The 20,123-nt window shown below is 35.9% G+C and overlaps 1 pseudogene; it reads right to left on the reverse strand.

The window, feature by feature from the left end:
- Positions 1 to 1,022: 1,022 nt before the first annotated feature.
- On the reverse strand, positions 1,023 to 1,134 carry LOC118982748 (uncharacterized; annotated as a pseudogene).
- Positions 1,135 to 20,123: the final 18,989 nt, after the last annotated feature.

Genomic DNA, 20,123 nt, shown 5'->3' on the forward strand with positions numbered 1-20,123 from the left:
ATATCAACATTGAACATATTACCTACCTTACCTGACTCATAATCACTATTGCACCTATGGAATTAGCACCATTGTCCTACACACATAATAAAATAAACTACGTGACACTTTTCAGACTCCTTTTTTTAAAAAATTGATTGATTCTTACTGAGGGGAGAGAGACAGAAAGAAAGAAAGACATAAAATTTTGTGTTCCCCTTATTTACTTATTAGTGGATTCTGGTATGTGCCCTGATTAGGAATTGAATCTCCAGCCTTGCCACATCAGGACCACACTCTCACCAACTGAGCTACCCAAGCAGGGCTACACTTCTTTTTTATGTTACTCCAAATAAGAATTGAGATTGACCATTTTAGTGTAAGGGGAAAAAGATTTTGCGTGTGTGTGTTCTAGAAAATACGGGAGAAAGGAAATTGGAGAAAAGGTGAGTGGCCACAGAAAGTATTTACTTTTTAATGTAAATAAGAGTAGTTGACTAAACAAGACGTAATTAATAATGGAGATGTAACTCATTTTCTGTTCCAACTTTTTTGAAAGACCCTACTTATTTGAAGGCCCTACTGTGTTCTATGCCTCTTATAAATAAATAAATAAATAAATAATAATAAACAAACAAACAAACACATGCACACACACACACATAAATACATAAAACAAAATTAACCTCGGAAGTTTTTCTCTTCATATCTAATTAAATATTTTAAGTTAATGCTTATATTTCATGGAAAGTTTGGAAAGTTTAAACCACTGAAATAACAAATAGGACTTTCACAATGCAACCAAATTACACCAGCACCTTTCTTTGATTCTATTCATCTTGAAGACTCTATACTTGCTATGCAATCACACATAGTAGTCACTACTTATGAAAAACACATCACCAGTTAATAGATATAAATAGCCTTCTTTTTATTTTAGAGTAGTTTTGGGAATACGAAAATATTGCAAAGTTAGTATATAGTGTTCCTGTATACCCCATACTAATTTCTCTCATGATTACCATTTTATATAGTGGTAACATATAAATTGTGACAAAAATATGTCAGAATTAACAAAAATTTTCTGAAATCTTATTGTTAAACTGATCAGAGCAAATACTACACCTGACCTTAGCCAAAAAGCTGAGACGCAATTGATATGTTATTATTAAATAAGTTCATAAATTATTCAGATTTCCATAGGTTAACCCCAATGTCCTTTTTCTATTTTACAATCCCATTTGGGATAACAACATTATATTTAATCATCATGAGTCCTTAAGCTTCTCTAGACTATGATGATTTCTAAGATTTTCCTTGTTTTTTGATGAACTTGATAGTTTTTTTAAATTTTATTTATTTAAATTTAGAGGGGAAGGAGAGAGGGAGAGAAACATCAATGTATGGTTGCCTTTTGTGCATCCTCTGCTGGGAACTGGCCTGCAACCCAGGCATGTGCCCTGACTGGGAATCGAACCGTGATCCTCTGGTTTGCAGGCCCACGCTCAATCCACTGAACTACACCAGCCAGGGCTTTGAATTTGATAGTTTTAAGGAATACTGGTCCAGTATTTTGTGGACTGTCACTTAAATGAGATTGTTCTGATGACTTTTATGGCTAAACTGTGGTAATATGTTTTGGGGAGGAAGACCACAAGGGTAAAGTACCATTCTCATTATATCATACTAAGGATGCATACTATAAATATGATTTATTACTATTGATGTTAATCTTTTTTGAAAGATTTTATTTATTTATTTGTCTTTAGAGGGGAAGGAGAAAGGAAGAGAAACATCAGTGTATGGTTGCCTTTCATGCGTCCCCTGCTGGGAGTTGGCCTGCAGGGAACCGATCTGCAACCCAGGCATGTGCCCTGACTGGGAATGGAACCTCGATCCTCTGGTTCGCAGGCCTGTGCTCAATCCACTGAGCTACACCAGCCAGGGCCCTATTGATGTTAATCTTGATCAACTGACTTAACATTGTATTTCTCAAGTTCTTAAAGCATAAAGTTACTCTTATTTTCTCTTTTCCTATTACTTTATTCTTTGAAATATAGTCATTGTGCCCAGCCATAATTTAGCAGTTAGAAGTATGTTCAACCTCTTTTCAGGTGAAATATCTAAAAAAAATTTTGAAGTTTAGAAAGGGATGTGTATTTATTCTCTCCATTTATTATTTATTCCAGCATTTATTTATGTCAGTACAGACTCATGGATATTTATTTACTCTTTAGATTATTATAATCCAATATGACTTTACATTTTTTTCTTTTTTGTTCAGATTGTTCCACTGAATCTCATTCAGTTTTCTCCTCTATCCACAGGACAAACTTCCATCATTAGATTGCTTTAACTTTTTGTGTCTTTTTAGTATTTTCTTGCTTTTCAGAATTATAAGACACTCTAGGTTAATTTTGCATACTATTTCCCAAGTCCTAGAACAAATTATTTTTCTAGGTAAGCTTTTTTTTTAAAATTGAAGAATAGTGTTAGAAATCAGTATTGTGGCATCAGGTGTGCTCATTACTACTGGGGTGTCGTTATTCCATGGCCTCTCAGCTGACAGAACAAGGAGATATATGTGTATATGTTAACCCATGTACTTACAGATATCTATTTACTTCTCCATATGTACACATGTGGATACCTATTAAGTTAAAACGAGTCCTTAATGATGTCTTCTACTCTAACCCATTACTATATATTGATGACTTTATACCAATTTCCTGGCTTGTCTGTAGTCTTCCAGCACAATGTGGGATAACTGGCTTCTATCATTTGCTTGATCATTCGATTGCACAGTACACAGGTGTAATGATTGTAAAATCATTAGCCCGTTATCCCCATAGATACAAACAAAGAAACATTGTCAACTAGAGTGTTGTGCTTTATACAATTTCATTTGTTCTTTGTCTTGCAGAATCAGTCATTTCCAAAGTTACTTAAGTCAACGTATGATTACCCTGCCCTCTTCACATTGATACACACATTTAGGATACACTTAGATTGTTTGTCACATTCTGCATTTCATCTGGGCACCCTCTGACCTATAAAATATTTTTAATATGCATACACTAAGATCTACTATGGGTTTTGACAAATGTTTAATGGCTTGTAGTCACCATATGGTATCGAACAGAATTAGTTCATCACTTTAAAAAATAAATTACCCTGCTATAGTACATATTCAACCTTCTACTCCCCATAGTTCTGCCAAAATGCTGTCAAATACTGATTTATTTACTCTTTCTATAATTTTACCTTTTCCAGAATACAAAATAATTTGAATTATACAGTATGTGAGCTTTTTATATTGGTTTCTTTCCTTTAGCAATGTGCATTTAGGTTCCTCCCTAACTTTTTTGTGGGTAGCCAGCTTATTTCTTTTTATTATTGAATAATACTTTATTATAAAGATGTACCACAGCTTATATCTGTTCACCTATTGTATATTTTGGAGAAAAGCTATTTTTGGACATATGTTTTAAACTATTCCCTCTCATTTTAAAAAATTCTCTTACTTGTGTCTTTCACAGAGTAGAAGTTCTTAATTTTAATAATGACCAAGTTACCATTGTTTTTTTCATGTGGATCATGCCAGTAATATTTTATTTAAGATGTCATTACAAAATCCAATGCCATGTCAATTTTTACCTTTTTTCCAAGAAGTTTTATAGATTTGCATTAACATGTTAATTCTCATATTTTATTTTGAGCTAAGATTTGTGTAACATATAAAGTCTGTATTTACGTTAACATTTCACCATTTTTCCAACATAATTTGTTGACAAGACTATCTTTTCTCCATTGATTTGTCTTTGTTGATCTGCCACATATTAGTTGACTATATTTGTGTGAATCAGTTTCATGATTCACATTCATGATCACACATGATTGTGTGATCAGTTTCTAAGCTTTTACTCTGTTGTGTTGATCTGTATTTTTAGTCTCACCAATATCCCATATTTCTGACTACTGTAGCTTTAGAAATGTCTTCAAATTAGGTATTGTGAATCACCTAACTTTTATTTTTGTTAGTATTGTGTTGGCTATATAGGTGTTTGGCATTATCATATGAATTTTAGAATTAGTTTGTCAATTTTTACAAATAGGTTGTTGGGATTTTGGTTGGGGTTGCAATGAATCTATAAGTCCAGTTGCAAATAATTATTACTTTAGCAATATTGAGTCTTTAAGTTAATAAACATGGACCACCTGATTTAGATAATGGATAAAGATATATAATTTCTAGTTTGTAATACTAACCATTATTTTTTGACTGTATTAAGATGGCATTGCCAATTGCATTTATGGGTACACTGTTTAAATTGCTTTGAAATAACAGGCTAGTTTTTTTTATTCTTTGTACTATAAAAGAGAGATTTCTACATACATGTTCATTTTATTTCTTAAATTTGAGATTTGGAGAATTTCTAGTCTTTGATATTCACTTACATTGTTTCAGTATATGTGTAGATAAATTCAAACTACCTAAAATGCTTAATTCATATTTATTTATTGTAGTTGGGGATGAGGACTTAGAGATGTTTGATATATTAGTATCTAAAATCCAAAATGAAGTACCTAAAGATCTGGATAAGAAAAAATTTTTGACAAATTCATCACAGTCAATGTTCTAAGTAAAGTCAACTCAAATCAATGAATATATCATGCTAAATTCCTAACAAGCAATGCTAGTGTTAAATGTTTGATTGATTTGGGGCTTCAATGTATAGCTTTTGACAGTTTGTAGGAAAAAGCCAACAATGATCAATATAAAGGCAATATTTTCCTTTTTATTAAGTGGCACATTAGAACAGACGTTTTCTTCCAAAAATAATACCATTAAGACGGCATCTTTTCATAATTATTCTTAACATTATTTTCTCCACCATTCTACATGAGATTTTGGTGTTTTTTAAATATATTTTATTGATTATGCTGTTACCGTTGTCCCATTTTTTCTCCTCTTTATTCTTCTCCAACCTACACTCCCTCTCTGACCAGCACTCCCCACCTTTGTTCATGTGCACGGGTCATAGATAAAAGTGCTTTGGGTCCTCCATTTCCTATACTACTCTTAACCTTCCCCTGTCTATTTTGTACTTACCATTTATGCTTCTTATTCCCTATACCTTTTCCCCCATTCTCCCCCCTCCACCTCCCCACTGATAACCCTCCATGTGATCTCCATTTCTGTTATGCGATTCCTGTTCTGTTTGCTTAGTTTGTTTTTGTTTTTAGGTTCTGTTGCTGATGATTGTGATTTTGTTGTCATTTTACTGTTCATAGTTTTGATCTTTTTTATTAGATAAGTCTCTTTAACATTTCATATAATAAGGGCTTGGTGATGATGAACTCTTTTAACTTTACTTTATCTGAAAAGCACTTTACCTGTCTTTCCTTTCTAAATGATAGCTTTGGTGATTAGAGTAATCTTGGATGTGGGTCCTTGCCTTTCATGACTTTGAATACTTCTTTCCAGACCCTTCTTGCCTGCAAGGTCTCTTTTGAGAAATACGTTGATGGTATTATAGTAACTCCTTTGTAGGTAACTGTCTCCTTCTCTCTTCCTTATCTTTAATCTTGGCTAAGGTGATTATAATGTACCTTGGTGTGTGCTCCCTTGGATCCAACTTTTTTGGGACTCTCTGGGCTTCCTGGACTTCCTGGAAGTCTATTTCCCTGGTCAGATTGGGGAAGTTCTCCTTCCTTATTCTTTCACGTAAGTTTTCAATTTCCTGCTCTTCCTATTCTCCTTCTGGCCCCCGTAGAATTCAGATGTTGGAAAGTTAAAGTTGTCCTGTAGGTTCCTAAGCCTTTCCTAATTTTTTTTGAATTCTTGTTTCTTCATTTTGTTCTAATTGAATGTTTATTTCTTCTTTCTGCTCCGAATAGTTGATTTAAGTCCCAGTTTCAGTATGGATGGATAGACCCGGAAAACATTGTGCCAAGTGAAATAAGCCACTCAGAGAAAGACAAATATTATATGATTTCACTCTTTTGTGGAATCTAATGAACAAGCTGAACTAACAAGCAAAATAGGGCAGACTTATAGGTAGAGAGCAGGATGACAGCTAATAGTATGGAGGGTAGATGGTGGAGGGATTGAGAAAAAAGGAAAAAGGACTCAGACATGGAAAACAGCGTGGTGATCATGGGGGGAGAGAGGGCTATAAAGGGTCTAGATAGTAATGAAAAGTACAATAAAACTTTTAAAAATAAATAGAAAAAAATTAAGTTCAATGTAGAGTGTAATAGTATGACATAGTGTTGTCATGATTCATGTTGCTGTTGTGTCTTACCAAATAACATTTCCCACCTCTATTAGTTGAAATTTGATATTGAAGAATACAGAGATCTGTTCCTTACAGGAAAGGCTGGGAGAAGTGTGTGAGGTTAGAGAACTAGGACAAAGTGATAAAAATTTAAAATTATTAATCTAGATAGATAATTAAAATGTCTTCAACACTTTTTTTAAAGTTAGGAAATTCATTTTATTCTTTAAATTTTAAAGTAGATACCTAAGTATCCAAGAGGGAAAAAACACATTGTTGAAATTTGGTATATTTTAAGAATAACTTTATCTTAGAGAAAGAGTTAATATGAGTTAGAGAGAGAGAAATATGTAGGTCCAAAGTTTTTTTTTTATTTTAGTTTTAAATTTAAAACAAATGTACCATGTATGTCAAAATGAAAATTAGGTTTTTACTTGTGAGTCCCAGAATAATCCTTGAATAATTGCCTTTAGTCTACTAAAAAAAATGCTTTATTTCTCTTGTGTTGAGTCTGCTTCTGTTTGATCACCAGAGATATCTGTTTGATGAGTTTGTTATTACATTACAAATTGGTAAGCTTTTTCTTATAGACTGGTAAGAATCTGAGAAGTTGCCACTTATTTTGAGTCATGAGAAGATACAAAATATAAGTTAATGATTTCTATGATTCTGAATGGGTAAGGATAGATTTAAAGAATGCCATTTAAGACTGACTTAAGTTTCTCAAGGATCTTAAAGGTGAAGTGTTTCATGAAGGATGGAAGTGAAGTCAGAATCTGAGAGAAAAAAAATATGAGTCATTGGTTTGGGGAAAAATAATTAACAAACAAGAATTTGTGGGTCATTAAGGATTAATGGAAAAGATTAGCCTAGAAGTCAATTATATATAAGCATTTGGTTTAAGTTTCAAAATCCCTAATAAATACTCAAATATTTCCTTTGTAATAGAGAAGTTTACCCAAGGCTCCTGAAGAGCCGGGATCTGAAGGCAAACTCAGCAGTCTCCTTAAATGGCCATTCATTTCATCATCAAAAGAAAAATAACAATGATAACAATATAACAAAAATAATAACAGGAATAAGAGAGAGAAAATATGTCTTCATTTTGTTTTCTTCTTCTTTGTTCAAAGATATAAGCATATTTGAGGGGCTTCATAAAATCAAAGTTTTAATTTCTCAATCATGTCTGATCTGAAAGCAGAGAGGGATATCCAAGAAATGAATGTCTACTTTCCACCACATGTCACTGGACAGGGTGAGAATCTTGTCCCATCACCTGCGTCTGTATAGTCTCACCATCCATTTTCTTTTATGCTAGACTTGCTATTTTAAAAATATGTTTAAATTTAGTATTTCTGATATCTCTCACTACTGAAAGAGTCATATTTTAGCCCCAATTTACACAACAAACACAGTTTTCAGTCACAAAATAACATTTTATAACATGATATTTTTTCTGCACTCTTGGAAAAAAAAGTAGAATTATTGTTAAGGCATTATTAGAAGAACTCATTGCCTGCAACAAACCATGATTTGACTTCCAAATCTCTCCACAAGTCATAATACAATGAAATACTTATATTTTTAATGAAAATTATTATTTATGTAAGTAGCAAGACTGGAAAATGAGTTTTATGTTTACCTAAATTGGTAAAATACAAGAATATGGTTAGAATATTGAATGCTTGTGGATACAATTGAATGAGAAACAATTAAATTCAAATGAGGCAGGGGAAAAAATCTAAGTGAGGAGAGAGCTGATTGTGAACATAAACTGTCTTAGGTAGCCCAGGTAATATTAAAAAGGAAAATCAGCTTTCATGATTTGAGTATCAGTAGAGATGAGTACAGTGAAGGTTATGGCATCATTCATTCATTCAACAAATACTTATTAAGTGCTTCCTTCATAGTTCTGGGGATACAATAGCAAAGAAGGGTAGTACCTGTATTCACTGTAGTTAATTCTCTCAAAGTTAATAGTTAATGAACAATAAAAAACATAAAATGTGTTAGATGAGAATGTATTCTATGAAAGATAAGTAGAGTTAAATAGAAAGTGGTGGAGTACATTCTATATGAGAAAAGATGGTTCATTAACCAAACAAGTGGTTTCGGCTGCCTGATGTAAGGAAAACCAAACCCATGAGACAGGTGCTGGTGTGCAAGGAAAGAGGTTTATTCAGGTGATTGTGACCTTGGAGAATGGTGGACTTCTATCTCAAAGAACAGCCCTCCTTCCTGCTTAAGCCTCTGGTTCTTATAGGGATAGACAAGGGAGGGTTGATCTTTCCCATTTAATTATCTTTCTAGCTTTTGATGCTCTTGGTGTAAGAACCTCCTCCTACACCATCTTGGCCAATTAAGAAGGTTGTCAGGGGCTCCTACTGACTGTTTATAGTAGTGGGGAGTGAAGTACAGAACCTGCTTCAGGAAGCCTGAAGATGCTTGAGTCCTCAGCCCACCTCCCTACACTGGGCAGGCACCTGCACATCAGGGAGTCCACTGCACTCCCCTGGGTCCCCATGTGCCCTCATCCTCTTTGCAGCTCCCTCGTGACTGCTTCTCCAAAGTAGCCAGCCAGGCCTGTGCTCTGACTGTTGGCTGCCTATGGTAACAGAGAGACTTCTTTCTTTGAGTAAATAAGTGATGCAATGTTGAAGATTATGTAAAGATCTGGGACAGAGGATTCCAGAAAATTGAAACATTAAATACAAGATTCCTAAGACAGAGAGATACTTGTTGTACTTGAGGAGCACAGCAGAAAGCCAATAGCTGCAGTGAAGTGAGCAATGGGAAGGAAGATAGGATATGCGATGAGAGAGGTAGTCTGAGCATTATTAATGTAGACATGGTAATAATTCTGGATTTTTTTGAGATACATGAAAAATTGCAGGAATTTTAAAAAATAAGCAACATGAGACATGGCATATCTTCAATAGCCCATTCTGTTTGGTGTTTGGAAAATTATATTGGAATGAGGCAAACCTATCAGGTGCTTTTAAGACTTATTCTGAAGTGACAATGGTAACATTAGTGAAAGGTGTTTGGACTGTGGAGATGTTCTGAAGGTTAAAGCAAAACAATTTGCTAACATTTTAGATGACAAATGAGTTAAAGAGAGATGTTTAGAATATTTGAAATGTTCTTAGACTGGCAATAGAAATGATAAAGTTGTGATGTAGTGGGTTGAAAAAAAATTTAAAAAGGGAAAATATAAATTGAGAAGATATAAATTTAGATTTTAACTTGTTGGATTTGACTTGCTGACTCCTAGACTTGCACATGGAGATTTCAGGTAGGAAAATAAATATAACTGGCATTTGCATACAGATTTGTTAAAAGTCACAGATCTGGGAGAGATCATCAAGACAGACAAGAGGTTTGAGAAATGAGTCCAAAGGCCTTCAAGATTCAGATAAGAAAGATTCAGCAACACACGCTTAATAAATTAGGGGGGAGAGGATGATGGTTAGAAGGAAGGAAAGAGAGTGTTTTAAGAAAAAGGGAGTGGTCGTGTAGGCAGGTATTGTACCGAGTTGAGTGAAGTGATGCCAGAAATAATGTCACTGGTTTTAGCAACATGAGGATCATGAATGTCCCAACGGATTAACAGCAGTTTTATTGAAGTTGGGAAATAAAATGTGATTATGGTAAATTCAACTGAAAAAGGGAGGAGGAGAGTGAAAACAGCACCTTTCCTACAAAGTGGAGCAGATACGCCAGGTGATTTCTGCAGATGGGGACTTGAGGTTGCAGAAGATTTTGTGAGATTTTTGGATAGGAAATATGGCAACATTTTGGTACGATCATAATGATCCTCCAACAGAGAAGAAACTGTTGCTCATGTAGAATTCAAATGCTAAAGTACAGAATTGAGATGCAGAAGTCCTATCCTTGAGTAGATGAGATTCAGTGTGGAAGTAGAGAGGTTGCTTAAAAGAGCAGAGTGGATAATTTCACCACTATAATGAGAGGAAAGGCCACCTGTGACATGAATCCAGTTAGTGGGATAGATACGGCTTTGGGAGTCCACGGACGTTATCTGTGCTTTGTTACAACATTTCCAATGAAATGAGAAGTATGGACATCAGAGAAGAGTCCAAATTTAAAAAGTAGATTTGATAGTTTGGGAAAAGAGTGGAAATCATTGCTTATGATAGAGGAAAAGGAAGTAGAGAGAATGAGTAGGGTTTCTGGGCAGCAACATAGCTCACGTGAAACTACCACTTCAAAACTTCAAATGATGTGCACTCTGGTTAAATATTTATATCATTAATCACATTTAGATGAAGTGTTTCTGGTGTTGTGTAAATAAAAAGAGAATGACTATCTGTGTTAAATCTGTTTACAGTTAAAAAATTCAAAAGTGTTTGGGATAGATGAGGATTCCTACAGCAGCCCGTGGAAGGTCACTCAAGTAGTAAAGCCTTTCATATGGATATTACTTTTATCTGTTGCCACCGGAGCTGACAAAGAAAACCTCTAGGGAAAAAACTGAAATACCATAGTAAAATATCTGAGAAAGTAAAGGGAAATGACCTGGAGTTAGATGATACTGAAAAAAGAGAATAGAGTGGTGTAACTGACTGCCCTGGACTTCAAAAGGAGAAACAATATTTAAATATGGTGTTAAATTTTTTTTCGGAAAGTAGCAACGGTGTAGATATTAAAATCCTTCTCTTTCCCAGCCACATCAGGGTACATAGCGGCAAGAAGGTGATAATACATATTTTGTCACATAGAAAAGAATGGGTGTGACATTGGTAGACTGTGTGTGTGGTAGAGTGTGACAATGGTAGACTGTTCATAAATCAAGTCAGTTTGAAAACAGCTTTAAAAGTATTACATAGAATGGCAGAAAATAGCCCAATAATATATTCTTAACCATTCTGAAAAAAGCTCTCGTGAAATAAATGAGCAGTGGATAGGAATCCTACGATGGTGGGAAAATAGAGGCAACTTTACTTAAACAACAATAAAAAAATTAAGAAAAGAAGTATAAATAAAAGCAAAAGTAACAAAAGGATGATATCTAGGTTAAAGGCATTTAATTGTGTTTTTTTTCTAAAAGATAAAATAGCAATGAGATGTCATAGATATTCATTTAGGTTTTATACAACTGCAAAATTAGAATATTTTTGAATATTAAAGTCAAACAAAACTGTAAATCAGTGCCACAAAGATTAAAACAAATGTAATAATGCAAATGATGTTAAGCTGAAGCTAAATATCTATGCTAAGTATAATTATGGTATGAATCTCTATTAGTCATAGTTCTTCTCCAAAGAAACAGAAACAACTACAAGGAATTGACTCATGTAGTTACAGAGGCTGGAAAGTCAAATGTTAATCTCATTCAGAAACACCCTCACAGATGCAGCCAGAATAATGTTTGACCTAATGTCTGGGCACCACAAAAGACAACCATCTATCTGCAAGCCAAGGAGAGAGACTTCAGGAGAAGCCAAACCTACCAAGACTGATTTCCCACTTCTATCCTTTAGAACTGATAAGTTTTTGTTGTTTAATACCAGTAATACAATACCAGATTGCGGTTATGGCATCTCTAGCAACCTAGTGCACAGAAGTCCACCTCTTATCACGGATATTATATCTGCTGTTGGTACACACTAGGGAGTTCTTGTTAATTATTACTAGCCAATCCCTCCTTACTCAATCCCTTGTTATAGTTGAATAATATTCTATGTTAAAGTGTTCTTGTTCAAATTACAAAAAAAAGAAGTAGGTAGAAAAATAAACTGGAACAATCACTTTGATGAACAGCTTTGCATTAGTGAAGAGAGATAAAGATGCTTATCCACTCAGATCCATCTATCCAACTTTGTGTGGTCTTTATTCCTGACCATATCATTATATTGTGTCCCTCATATAAGGGAAAAAGAAAAAAATCTTAGTTTTATGAATCCTTAAATTGACCAGAAAATGAAAACCTAAATAGCCTGCATAAATGCATGGTTTTACAGTGGTATAGCTGATGGCAGAATGAACTATATTTAAACATCAATATGCATGAATCTCTAAAATCTCAGTTAGTTAAAGACACTAGTTGCAGGAAAATATATACACCATGATATTAACATAAGTAAATTGTAATTAGACACAAAACAATAATCAATTTCAACATTGTTTATGTAGACATACAGGTGTGTTAAAAATGTAACAAGTGGATATAAAAGATACATAGAAACTTCAAAATGTTTATTTCTCAGTAGAGAAGAATGGGACCAGAATACCATTCAAAACTTTAATTATATCCCTTAGAATACATTTTATGTCTTGGAATGAAAGCAAGAGAAAAAAAGAAAGAAAGAAATGGAAGGATGGGCTGAATAAGGAGCCTAAAATTTGCCACAAAATTCTGGGGAGGGGAGCTCACATAGTCTATTTTGAGCTCCTGAAGAGTTGTCCAGTTGGAACAGAGCGGACCTGGAGAGATCCTTCATCTACAGTATCAATTTCTTATTTTCTGGGCTAAACTCCATTTCCTCTGTGCACATACACAATGAAAAAAACATATTTTTATAATATTTTTGTGTTGTTTGAACTAGAGAAATGTTTTACATGAAAATGTCAAGATATTCTCATTCTGTGAGATGGCAGCTACAATAAAAAGAAAAAAAAATCTAGTGAAATTTAACGTTATGAAGTTGGTAAAATGATGAAAACTCATTCTGTGCATTCAATGCTAAACTCCGATTTTTGTTTTTACCTTCCCTGTGGGCCTCTAACTGTATACACTTCTCTGCACAAGACAAGCACAGGATCCAGAGATTTCAGCCTCTTGATTAACTGCCATGGGGATGTTTACGTGTGAAATTAGTCACCAGAGGGAGCCCACATTATTCCTTATTATTTCTCAAACGCAATCAACAAAATACTGAGGACGAAATGAAAATATATGTAAAGATTGAGACAGAGAAGTTCAAGGAGAGTACAGGGTGTTCTTTTACAGTTTCTTGCATTTCGGTTTCCTCTCAATTTCAAGCTTCAATATGAACTAGCTTTGATAGATTCAAGGGCCTTTTTCTATAGCAAACACAGAGGAAGAAACAAAACACATCTCCCAGTGCCCCGCCCAATTCCAGCCACTGCTGCTGCTTTCAGACTGCACAGCTGTTTATCAATTGATCTGCAAGTTTCCTTAATACAAAAATTACTTTGTATGTGCTGTTTCAATTTACCCGTGAATGAGACATTTTGCTAGGTTCCCGGGAAGGTTAACTGTGATAATTTCTAAACAATGCAAGTGTCAATAATTTGCCCTATTCTTTTTAAAATAAAATCAATGTTGGCCATGTATTTAACAGATGAAATTGTCTACCCAATTTAATCTTTTAGTCAAGCTTGAAAGAAAGCAGCATTTAAAAGCAGAATAAACCTCTCACTCCAAAGCACTTTTTTTGGTGAAATTCTATAGCTTTAGGATTCTATAAAATGGGCAAATGGAATCTATAAATGGTTGTTAATGAATCAATTCAAATTGACTGGACGGTGGAACTTTTTTTATTTTATTTTATTTTATTTAGACAACTTTAGGACACAATTCCAAGCAGGGGCTTGGTACTATGTACATGAACCATTTGTATGTTTGACTGGGCTGAGATGGAACAAAATGCCATAGGCAATGTCTCTGTGGTCTCCCTTACTTTTGGTTACCCAGATATTAAGCTCAAAGATGTGGAGCAAAACCATAGATTATTCATACTTTTTAAATGTTAAATGTTTATATTTCTATCACTGAGAAGATGCTGAAAGTCTACTGGACCTTATTTCTCTTTTCAGTCTCTAATCATGGCTTAAACTGACTGGCCTATTTTTATATATTGAATTCTACAAGAACTGTCTTTAAATATTCAGGCAAAAGAAGTGAAAGCTGTCACTCCTTTGTAATTGTACCCAGATGCAGCCAGGGCCCCCCAAAGAGGGGTTTATAATGGGGTCCAGACTTGGGGTGTCCAGGAAATATAAAAATGGAGAATATCCTCACCCCTCAGGTCTGGACTGGGGAATGGGACACACAAAGCAGGGCCATTGAGAGTCATTTTGCATATGAACAGTTTTCCAGCTTCATACCTGGAAGGTATGTTTTTGCATACTGGTATGCAAAAACAGTTATTGTACATATCTATAAATTCTGGCTAGCTTTATAGATATTTAAGTAGCCGTGACTGTGCTTTGAGCCAGGGAGATGGGAGTGACTTTGACCCAAGATGCAACTGGGAGGCAGCTCCCCCTAGCTACAGCAGCTGTGTGAGAGCTTGGGGATGGTTTGATCCATGCCACAGGGCCACATGTGCCTGGACTGACGAAGGCTGCCAAGAAAGGCTGAAAAAAAAGGGAATGCTAGCAGGTGGGGCCAATTGTGTGAAGCGTCGGAAATGGAATTGCAAAGGAAGATTCAGGCCAGGATTTAAACCCAGATGTGGGAGCCGTGCGGGTTGGAACCATGCAGTTTTGGGTTCCCTTTACCAGGAGGCTTTGAAGCAGGAGAGGCAAGGCAGGACTAGGGACCAGGACAATGCAGGACCTTGCAGGGAAGGAGAGGGGTGAAAGGATTCTCTCTGGTGGGCCATTAGAAGGTGCCACATGGTTTTGGAAGAAGAACTGGAGATCCTGGCCACACAGCAGATGGTGCTGGGAACTGCAGGAGGCCTGACAGCCTGATGACAGAAAGAAAGCAGGAGAAGTCACCAGAAGACTTCTATTTTTTTTCCCTGAAGTATGGTACCAAAGACTGGCATGCCAAGACAAAGGGGAAGGAAGGACTATGTATGTGTGGGGGTGTTTTAAGGAACTTTGGGATTTTTAACAAAGACATGAAGTCATTACTCTAAGTCTGTGTAACTCTTGAATAAGTACTTCCTTTCCTTTTCACCAAACTCTGGCATTGAGAGCTATAATTCCTAAGAGCAGTGGGCAAGGTGGACCTAGTACAGAGGGACCCCAGGGGAAGGGAGTGTCCATTCGGTAACAGTATACTGTCCTCCCAACAGGTTCATTCTGTAACATAAACACTCAACTCTTGAATCCCAAGTGTTACTTTTACTCTTGTTATTCACCCATTTCATTGAAATGTAGATATTCCTTTTACTTCACATTACTTTTTTTTTACCATCCTTAAAGCTGGAATACAGGACTTCCACCAAGATGGAGGCATAGGTGGAAACACCGTGCCTTCTCCCACAACCAAGTTTGAATAAAACAAAGGTTTGGAGAAACAAAGACACAACCAAAGGACAGAAAATTGAATTATACGGAAGTCCGACTACATCTAACCGTTCAACGGGACGGTAAGAGGGGCGGAACCAGCAGCAAGCAGGGTTGGGCAGGACAGGGCTCCCGACCCAGGCGCGTAGGCAGACGAGAACCAGCTGGGGTGCGGGACAGACTGACCGCAGGCGCATATTCGCGCACAGTGAGACAGACCACGCAGGCCCCAGGGGGCGAGGGCTGATGGCGGTGGCACACTCGTGAGCAGGGGGACGAAACGCGTGGGCCAGGTGACGGCAGCAACTGCGGCACCAGTGAGGGCCGTGGCGGCAGGTGGCGGACAGGACGCCATAGTCCCTCTTTGACCCCGCCCCCACATACAGCGTCACAACCCAGCGACTTAGTTGCCCTGTTCTAGTGAACATTTTAGGGCTCTGATCCTGCTATGGAACAGGCACGAACAACCTGAAAGATGGCGCAAGAAGAACTCAAAGTCCAAGAGCCAATAACTCTCAGCGACCAAGAAATTGCCAGCCTCTCAGAAGCACAATTCAGGACACTATTTATCAGGATGCTCACAGAACTGGTAGATTATAGTCACAAATTAGAGGAACAAAGTCACAAATTAGAGGAACATATGAAGGCTAAACTAATTGAAATGAAGGGAGATGCACAGGAAACCAATAGTGATGGAAAGGAAACGGGGACTCAAATCAATGGAATGGACCAGAAGGAAGAACAAAACATCCCACCAGAAAGGAATGAAGAAATGAGAATTCAAAAAAATGAGGAGAGGCTTAGGAACCTCCAGGACATCTTTAAACGTTCCAACATCCGAATTATAGGGGTACCAGAAGGGGGAAAGAAACAGCCACGAGTGGAAAACATATTTGAACAAATAATAAAGGAGAACTTCCCCAGTCTGGCAAAGGAAATAGACTTCCAGGAAATCCAGGAAGCTCAGAGAGTGCCAAAGAAGTTGGACCCAAGAAGGAACACACCAAGGCACATCATAATTACATTAGCCAAGACCAAAATGAAGGAGAGAATCCTAGAAGCATCAAGGGATAAGGGGACAGTCACCTACAAAGGAGTACCCATCAGACTGTCAGCGGATTTCTCAAAAGAGACCTTACAGGCAAGAAGGGGCTGGAAAGAAGTATTCCAAGTCATGAAATCCAAAGACCTACAGCCAAGATTGCTTTATCCAGCAAAACTTTCATTTAGAATGGAAGGACAGATAAAGTGCTTCTCAGATAAGGTCAAGTTCAAGGAGTTCATCATCACCAAGCCCTTATTATATGAAATGCTAAAGGGACTTATATAAGAAAAAGAAGATGAAAAATATGAACAGTGAAAGGACAGCAAACACACAGTTATTAACAACCACACCTAAAACAAAAGCAAACCAAGAGGACAGCTAGATCAGGAGTGGAACCATAGAAATGAAGAACACATGGAGGGTTAGAAACAGGGGAGTGGGAGGGGGAGAAGGGGGGAGAAGGCACAGAAAATAGCATAGATGGTAGGTAGAAAATAGGTAGTGGGGAGGGTGAGAATAGTGGGGGAAATATAGAATCCAAAGAACTTGAGACACGTGGTTATAAACTAAGGGGGGCAGAATGGTGGGGGAGGGAGGGTGCGGGTGGAAGGGATTGAAGGGGGGAATAGAACAACTGTAATGGTATAATCAATAAAATATATTTTAAAAAAGCTGGAATACAATAATAGATAAAGTAGACTTCATGCATTTTGGCCCCATTTCTGAATCTGTATGCAAAGTGTAGTATTGGGTTTGTGTTCCGGAGGGAAAAAGCTTGACTCTTAATTCTGGCAGCAATATTTTCTACCTGTGTGACCTTGGGGAATTTACTTAATTTCTCTGTTTTCCTATTTTAAAACTGGATTACTAAAACTGGGAAATAATAATAGTTACTACCTCAGACAGTTATTGAGAGCATTAAACAAGCCACTCACGTGTTCAGAATATTGTCAGAGACATGTAAGTTACCACCAGTAAATGTTATTTGTTGCTGCTATTGATCTTTTCTTTTTTTTCTTACCATTGCTAATGCAGTTATATTAAACAAACAAACAAAAAAAACAATGATGACCATTCTATCACCTCCACACTCCACTCCCCTGAAATTGAAGTAAGTGTCTTTGATTTTTGTCTTGGACAATTTTTTGGCTTGAATTTGACACTTTCATTATAACTAAAATGTTTTCTCCAGTCCTACTGTACTTCTTCCCTTAATTATTTTAAATATTTTTGTAAACTTGACCTCCTCTCCAATTATTCCACTATGTAGTTGGAATAAATATATGTATTCATTATTGTCAATATGAAATGGAAGAGTGTACCCAAAGAGGCTTCTCACGTTTGTGCATTTGAAGTCATTTTCTGTAGAACTGCACCTGTCGGAGTTGTGCACACAGTACCACTGTGGTGACAAGCTCTAAATAACCTCCTGGTTTGTAATCATCTCCTGATTTGTAATTTGTAAAAGTAAAAAGGTCTATTTTTTCCAGTCTTACAAAAATTAAAATAATCACTGGCAATTAATTAAGAGGATTTCTGATATTTTCTGTTTAATTATTACGATATAGTGGTATTTTCCATACATGATTATTCTAAAGAGTGTTGATGATGACAATATATGTAGGTAGTTCTCACTTCTAAAGTACTGCCACGTCGTAAAAAGCCCCATCCAAGTGAAAACACGCAGTGATCATTATTAATGGGAAAGAATGTGATTGTTCTGTAACTTTTAAAAATGCTTGCCAAAACATTAGACATTTTCTTACTGTCACTTATAAATATATACAAAAATTAAAAAATAGTAAGCTAATGTATATTTAGTGCACTATTATTTAAAATGAGAAATAATGTAAAGTGTTTTAATTCTAAGCAAAAAGCAATCAAGCATATTTAAAAAATGATTGTCTTCTCATTGCATAATGTCTGGTGCAGTGAGTATCTTTTGTGTGCTCTGGTGAATTGTCACGCTCCTTTCCAAGTCTGGATCAGCTTCCAACATTTTGTTATTTGTGCTTTCAATGTCATGAAATATATGTGAGAATTGCTTTAATGTGAAGGTTTTCTTGCCAATGTCACCTTTTCTGGGACATCTTCATCATTTTTATCACAACCATTTCAATTATATTGTTGATAAGGTCACCTTCACTAAGTTTCTTCACCTGAGTACCTAGTCTCTTCAATGGCAGCCATGTAAACATTTCTATCCTTAGCTATTTCTTCTATAACTGCATTTATGTTCAATTTGAATTTTACTTACAATGTTAGTATTCTTCACTTCTTTGCTACAATTTCATTTTTGTTGGCATAATTTCTTTTTTGATCATCCATTTTTGTAAAATAGCACATAGGTTTATAACTCAGAGAGAAGGACACAACATAATGATACACTTTACTGTCTGTGCATGAACTGAATAACAGAAATACAGTACCCAATATCCAACAGTCTATGAAAAAGTAATATGATTTTTTAACATGATGCTTACCTGTTCTTTTTGTAGGATAACGTTTATAGTATTTTATTTTATTTACTTATTTTTATTGAATTCATTGGGATGAAACTTTTTATAGCCAGGCACACAATTCTATAATACACTATCTTTATATTATATTGTGTGTTCACTACCTGAAGTCACTACCTTACTGTCTTCTATCTCCCTTCTCTCCTCTTTTCGTTTGATAATCACCATGCTGTTGGCTGTGTCTATGAGTTTTGTTGTTGTTGTTATCATTTTGCTTAATTCCTTCACCTTTTTTACCTGGCCCCCCCAAACCCCTCCCCTTTGACACTTGTCAGTCTGTTTTCTGATTCTATAAATCTATTTCTATTTTGTTAGTTTATTTTGTTCATTAGATTCCACATATGAGTGAAATCATCTTTCTCTGACTAGCTTATTTCACTTAGCATAATGCTCTAGAGGTCCATCCATGCTTTCACAAAGGTAAGATTTCCTTTTATTTATATCCAAGTAGTATGCTGTTATGCAAATGTACCACACCTTTTTTGTTTTTTCATCCATCGATGGACACTCGGACTACTTCCAAATCTTGACTACTATAAGTCGTACTTCAGTGAACATAGGGGTGCATATATTCTTTTGAATTTGTTTCAGATTTCTTCAGATATAGTCCTAGAAGTGGAATTGCTAGGTCATAAGGCAGTTCCATTTCTAGTTTTTTGAGAAAATGCCATACTGTTTTTCACAGTTGCTGTGCCAGTTTGCATTCCCTCCAACAGTGCACAAGGGTTCCTTTTTCTCCGTATCCACACACTTGTTTGTTGATTTATTGATGATAACCATTCTGAGAGGTATGATGTAATATCTCACTGTGGTTTTGATTTGCATTTCTCTGGTGATTAGTGACTTTGAACATATTTTCATATGCCTATTAGCCATCTGTTTGTCATCTTTGGAGAAGTGTCTATTCAGGTCCTCTGCCCATTTTTTAATTAGATTGTTTGTTTCTTTGGTATTAAGTTTTATAAATTTTTAAATACATTTGGATAGTAACCCATTATCAGGTGTATCACTGGCAAATATATTCTCCTATTTAATGTGTTGTCTTCATTTTGTTGATGGTTTCTTTTGCTT

This window comes from Sturnira hondurensis, unplaced genomic scaffold, assembly GCF_014824575.4.
Source record: "Sturnira hondurensis isolate 20B ecotype Veracruz unplaced genomic scaffold, ASM1482457v3 Scaffold0002039, whole genome shotgun sequence".
In the NCBI taxonomy this organism is placed as follows: Eukaryota; Metazoa; Chordata; class Mammalia; order Chiroptera; family Phyllostomidae; genus Sturnira; species Sturnira hondurensis.